Below are 5,987 nucleotides of genomic sequence, written 5' to 3'. Positions count from 1 at the left end.
AGCCGGCGGGGCCGGGAGCAGGTCACCTCCTCTGTCTGCAGTTTGCTCTGAAGTAACCTGCTGCAGAAGACTACAGCTTTTGATTTTTCGAGTTTCAGACCGTGCAGAGGCTTTCTTTAAGCTGCTTAGTGGGGTTGGGGTTTGGTTTTTGTTTCTTTTTTTTTCCCTTTCTGCATTTGCAAGCGGTACGAAGTCCTGAAGAACGTGATGCAGCAGGGAGGGGAAGGGCTTTGCTGACGCTGGCTTAAAACTTCACTTCCAGGGATCCGGGGAGAGAGCTTCAGGACTGTGTACTCCCGGGGGAAGGGGCAGAAATATATCTGTACATACATCATATTTCAAGGTATCTTCTCAGGCTCATAAACAATGAATTGTATAGATCTGAGCCTTTCTCTGAAAACAGAACAGCTAAATCGGGGCACTCAAAATGTAATTTAAACTTGGAATTTGAAGAGCATCCATAATCCTACCTAATTTTAGATATTAAACTTGCTCCTACCTGGTTTTCATAATCCATGCACTCGCCTCTATTGACTAGAGAGCAAGCCTCAGGGTATTCTGCTCCTAACACCCCCCCCGAAAGCAGGTGGCTTGAACCTAGGCAGAAAAGGAGAGACGTGTATTTCGAGCTTTTTAAAAAATTTGTTAGCTCCCTGAAGTTGACGAGAGTAGACTAGTTTCTTTTTTTCTTTAATTTTTGCTAACGACGCTTGTGTATTTTTGACTCATTGGTTCCCTTATTTTGCTTCAATTCTGCCAGATGATTCATGTCAAAAACTCACAAAAACTGGCAGTAAACAACTTACTGTTCATCAGAGCGATTCAGTAACTTCTCCTGGGAATACATTTCAGATTGTTTATAGCCCAGCCCCAGGGATGTTCCAGTGCTGCTGCTTTCAAAAATATTGGAAACCCTTGGGTGCTCTATATTTTTGTTCAAGTGTCTAAATACGATGTTTGGAAATGAAGAATGACACTCCTTTTCCTTTTTAAAGAAAATCTGGCCTCCTGTATCTGGTATCGTTCTGACTCACACTGTTCAGGCTCGTTAATGTAGGTCTTCACGCTGGTGTGTGCAAAAACAAACAGGCGAGTCGGGCCTCTCGTGAGTTCGACGGGGGTTTTCGCTTAAGCTCGCTTCGCCCGACCTCACCAACTCGGTGACCCTCGGGAAGTTACAGCACGTAACGATGCTCAGGCACAGCCGCCACCATCAAGGAGAGCTGGGAAGCCCCGGGCTGGCCAGAGCCTACGTGAGCTCTTATTAAAACTCAACTGTCGTCGTCACCCGAGACTAATTTAATGGAGGTCCGTGCATTTGTGGGCTCTGCTAGTTAGCACGAGGAGGTGTGTTGCTGCTCTGTCTGTTTGAAACAGAGCAAGGCGCTTTCAAGCAGCAGTTTTCTTCTTGTCCCTCCGTCATCTGTGGGTGAAGAGAACGGTATTTGTGTACCGTGCAGAAGGGCTTGTGCTTTCCTTGCTGGCAAAAATTATTTTGCTTTTGCTGTTGTGTGTTTAAGCGCTTTGTAACGCTTACGTTTGGGCAGGTAGCATGTCCGGCTTTTTCTTCTTCCTCTCCTGTAAGACTTGTAGCTTTTTCTTGATTGCAAAGCGGCCACACGCTGGTGCTGGCTTGTGGCGTCTCCTGTTCAGTCAGTCGCACACGACGAGTGATGGCAGGGGTGGTGTTTCCTCCGAAGGTTTTCCTCTTGCTCTTCTCCATAGACTCGGAGAAAGGCTCCCAAACATCTCTGCGTGTACAGGCAGCTATCAACTGTCTGACACCCCTGTCGCCTCCAGCGTGCCTCTCCTAAAAGTTCGGTCGGGCTCTGTGAAATGTGGCTGTATGGACTGGGCTCGGCCAGTCCCTTGAGACCCAGGGTCTGCAGCTCGGCCGGCACTGGCCTGTATAAACCAGCCCCCATCAGCCACGGCTTCTCGTGCCCCCGGCCCGCTTGCCTGCCTTGCTGTGATCAGAGGTCTGTGCTGGTATCTGGCACTTTTGTCGGGCAGCAACGCCTCCTCTGCAGAAAGAAAATAAAACTGAGCACGAGTCTTGCATGCAGCTGCATCGCCTTACACTGTGCTGCCAACAACCAGAACTCAGGAGCGGGTGAAAAACTCTTCCCCCTGCCTAGAGGCGTGTGCCTCTGAGCCTGCCCATGCCACCGCCGTCTTCAGCTCGGCCCAGGAGATGTAAAATTTTGGTCTTATGATGCAGTGGAGACTTAATGCAGAGCCCTGCCTCGTGCTCTCTGGAGCTGGGGGAGACGGCTGCGTCTCTTCCTGCCATTCCCGAACAGGCAGGTCGTGCCGGAGCAGCCCCGGACATCGCGATACCCAAATAACGCATAATCCCCGGGAACTGAAGTGGAAGACATTGTGAGAGTTGGAGAGGGACGAGAGCCACAGCTTCCGAGGGCGGTCCCCGCACCTCCCGGCCGTGCTGCAGCCCTCAGCCCGAGCCACGCCGTGCCACGTGTGGATGCTCCCCGGTCCCTTCGACCCCCTCGCCCTTTTTTTAAAATAGGCCTGATTTTGAACTGCCAAACGTACCCACGTGCCAATATGGAAATAGTGCCCTGGTACTAAGAGAGTAGTATTTCTCTCATCTGGATAATTAATCCCTCAGTTGGCTATGCAGTTAGATCTTAACTTCACCAAGCTGTTAATCAAACCCTTCCTTCCTGTTCCTATACATGCAGTGCGGTCTGGTTTGTGATTTATACAACCCAATGTCAAATACTTCTCAGAAAGCTGCTGGGATTTTTTTTTTTTCTTTATTCCTTTTTAAATCCCCGCACCTCCCTGGTGGTCAGAGATGGGGGGTGGTGATTTCTGTTTTACAGAGGGTCGTATCACCTGTATGACGTTAATTTGAATGAATTTGCATAAGGCGCTGAGTAGATTTCTGGGAAGAAGCTAATTTATTCAGGACGGACCTTCAAAAGGCATCACCGAAACTTCCAAGCCCGCGTTTCTGTTTTCCCTGGGCTCGTGGAGAGCAGCCGCAGATGTGTGCGAAACGGTGCTGTTCGTTAACTGGACTGCGGTCAAAATCCGGTGGTTGTGTAATACAGCAGCTGGGCTCAGATGGGTTCCTGCTCCCTCAGGCTTCACGCTCCACGGCAAGCAAGCTCATCCGTGCACCTCTCTGCCCTCGTGTTGGATGCACGTAGGTACGTTGGGAAGGAGAAGGTAACCTCAGAAAATAAAAGCAAAAAGGCACTGCCGCTCAGCAACTGCCGGCCTTGCTGCCGCGCTGCTGAAATGCAATGCGTGGGGTTTTTCCCCGCTATTTCTGGCATGCGTGCTGAAAAAAAGAAATTTTGATCAGTCCCATCTGTTCAACAGCGTTAAAAAGTACGGAAGCTGAATGTTTTAGGAATGTTAAATAATAATTCAGCACTAATTTTCATGCTGTGACAATAAGATACTTCTCTTTCCGTCAGCTGAAAGAATCTTGTGGTTTTTTTTCCTCTGTCTAGAGTAACGTTTCTGTTTGCTTGCCTCCAGCAGTTCCCCATGCAAAAGCCTCGATGGACCCTTGAAGGGTTCACAGGAGACCCGGAAACCGTTCCCCTCAACGCTACTCCCCTAGTACTTCAGAAAAGGACGGAAAATGGGGAAAGAGAAGCAAGCCGTGAGAACCCCAGGCAGCTGGACGTTCAAATGACCCAAGCAAGGCTGCTGGACTCGGTTGCTCATGTCTCGTATCAGCAGTAAGAAGTCTGCAGGCAGCTGCGGGGCGAAGGATTCCTGCGAGCAGGCTGAGGCAGAACAGTCACTGGCGGTACATACGCTCCGCTTCAAGAATAAATCAGGGTTTTTCCTTAAATTTCTGCTTCAGTTCTGAAAATTACCCAAGCACGCTCACGTTCAGGGTCTCGCTCAACGGTGTCGTATGCTGCCTGTTTCCACGGCCGTCTGCGCGTGGCGTGGTTTATTGTTCGACCTCTAGGTCGCCCCACGTGGGGCAGCCGGCTCTTTTTCCATAGGAATGAAGTTATTAACGGAAAAGGGCAGCTGCCAGTCATTTATCATGCGAAAAACATCTGCTTTGTAAACTTAAAAAAAACCAAACCAAACAAACAAAAAACAGAGAAGAGGTTGATAAACAACCGAGCGCCTGTTGCGCATTGCATGTTGTTGCTCAGTCCTCGGGATGCAGCAGCGTAGCCGATGTGGAGCATCAGGGTAGCACCTGGGAGACAGGACTGCTCTCGGAAGCCGCAGGCTGACAGCGAGAGCGAAGCAGCGGCACGCTGTGATGCTGGAAGGAAGCCGAGGAAACTCCAGCCATGCTGAGGCGGGCTGAAAGGAAAGATTGCAACAGGTCGCTGGGTTGTTTGCCTCCTTTCAGAGGTGGTGGTACCCGTTACAAAGCGTGTTCGCCGCAGCGGCCGTCTCCGTGCCGTGGTGCCTCCTGCAAAAACAGAACCGCTGCAAAATACCCGAATATCTCTGCGTGCCTGTGTTTGGCGTGGGGTCTGTGGGGCAGGTCTGTGGAGTGCTGGTTTCTGAGGTCTGAAAGCAGGAGGACACATGCAGGCCTACTGCAGGCGTTGGCTGCCCAAAGCCGTGGAGCTGCTCAGACCTTTCTCCAGCTCTTTATGATGCGCTAAAGGGAGATCCCAGCCCCGCTCAGACAAATCCTAAACTCCGGGTTTGGGCATTTTAAGGAAGCCAAGAAACAAAAACTGCTTTTAAAAAATCGATTGAACAAATTCGTGGCCTAAAACCATTGCTGGCTGCTTTGCACCGGGTTCGGAGGCAACTTCCAGCTCGGGAAATCACTGGGCGCTTACGGCCGGGAAAGGCTGTGGTGGTGCAGGCCGTTTGCCAGGCATGCGTCCGTCTTGTTCCTTTCCCTTGCCATCTGTTGGTGGCTGCCCTCGAGAAGATGCTGATGGCACAGCTGTCGTTACCTAGTAATAAGGCTAATTCCTTGATGTTTGCTGTACTTAATCCAAAGGCTCATCACGTTTGTGTTGCTGCAGAGTATGGGACAACTGTGGATAGGGTTGGGGGGGGGGTTAGCTTTCCCTTTGTAGCTTTTTGCTTATAACTACTTCCTTAGTAAAAGATCATTCATACCGCGACAGGAGGGGTTCGCAATCACACTGACTTGGCTTTTTGAAATACTGAAATGCAAGCAGAGATTTGGCAGACCACAGCTGGCACGTAAAAGTGCGTTGTGAGTAGCCAGCTCAGGGCGAAGGGTTTCGTTTAATCTCGCCTTTTAGAATTTACATCCCTGTAAATCTGGCCGCTGCGATGCGGTTTAGCTCGCGTGAAGTCACATCCTTGTTGCAGCCGGTGGTTTTTCACCTCCAGGTACAAGTGGTGTCTTTTTTGGGAAAGAAGGGAACAGGGAATTGCCCCTTCTCTGGTGCCTGGTCCATGTAGGAGCATCCTGACCTGGGAACACAGCCCCCGCAGCCTGCCGTCAAATTTGTCCTTTAATAGGTTGCGGAAGGCAAATGCAAGGAGGAAGGCGGCAGCGTGCCCGCTGGCCGGGTGCTGGCCTGGCGCTGAGGAAATGAGTCTCGGGCCCATCTTGTTTAATTGCGCGCTCCTGCTTGCTCCAGCTCGTTTGAAATCTCGCCGGCTGCTCTGCAGCTCGTTCCTGAGGCCGCAGTGGCCTGACGAAGGTCCAGCAGCCTCTTTGCGTCCTGAAAGGTAGGCTGGTGGAAGGCGAACAAAGCCAGAATAATAATTTTAAAAGTAAAAAAAAAAAAGAAAAGTAAATACTGATGCCTTTCAGGGGAGGCTCAGAAAGGCGGTTTCTGTCCTGTGGCTGCTCTCGCTCGCAGTGAGCTGCAAGCAGGAACGGGAACCCTTTAACACCTCTGCTTCCCTGCCGGTGTGTTTTAGGCTTGACTTGTTTCCCGTGCCCTGGTGAGGGCTTGTAGTCTCTCCGTGGAACAGACCGAGGTTTAAGTCAGAGAAATATCTCTTACTCTTTCCTAACTCTGCACATGATC

The sequence above is a fragment of the Gymnogyps californianus genome, chromosome 3, assembly GCF_018139145.2.
Source record: "Gymnogyps californianus isolate 813 chromosome 3, ASM1813914v2, whole genome shotgun sequence".
Classification (NCBI taxonomy): domain Eukaryota; kingdom Metazoa; phylum Chordata; class Aves; order Accipitriformes; family Cathartidae; genus Gymnogyps; species Gymnogyps californianus.
This window is presented reverse-complemented; position numbering follows the sequence as displayed.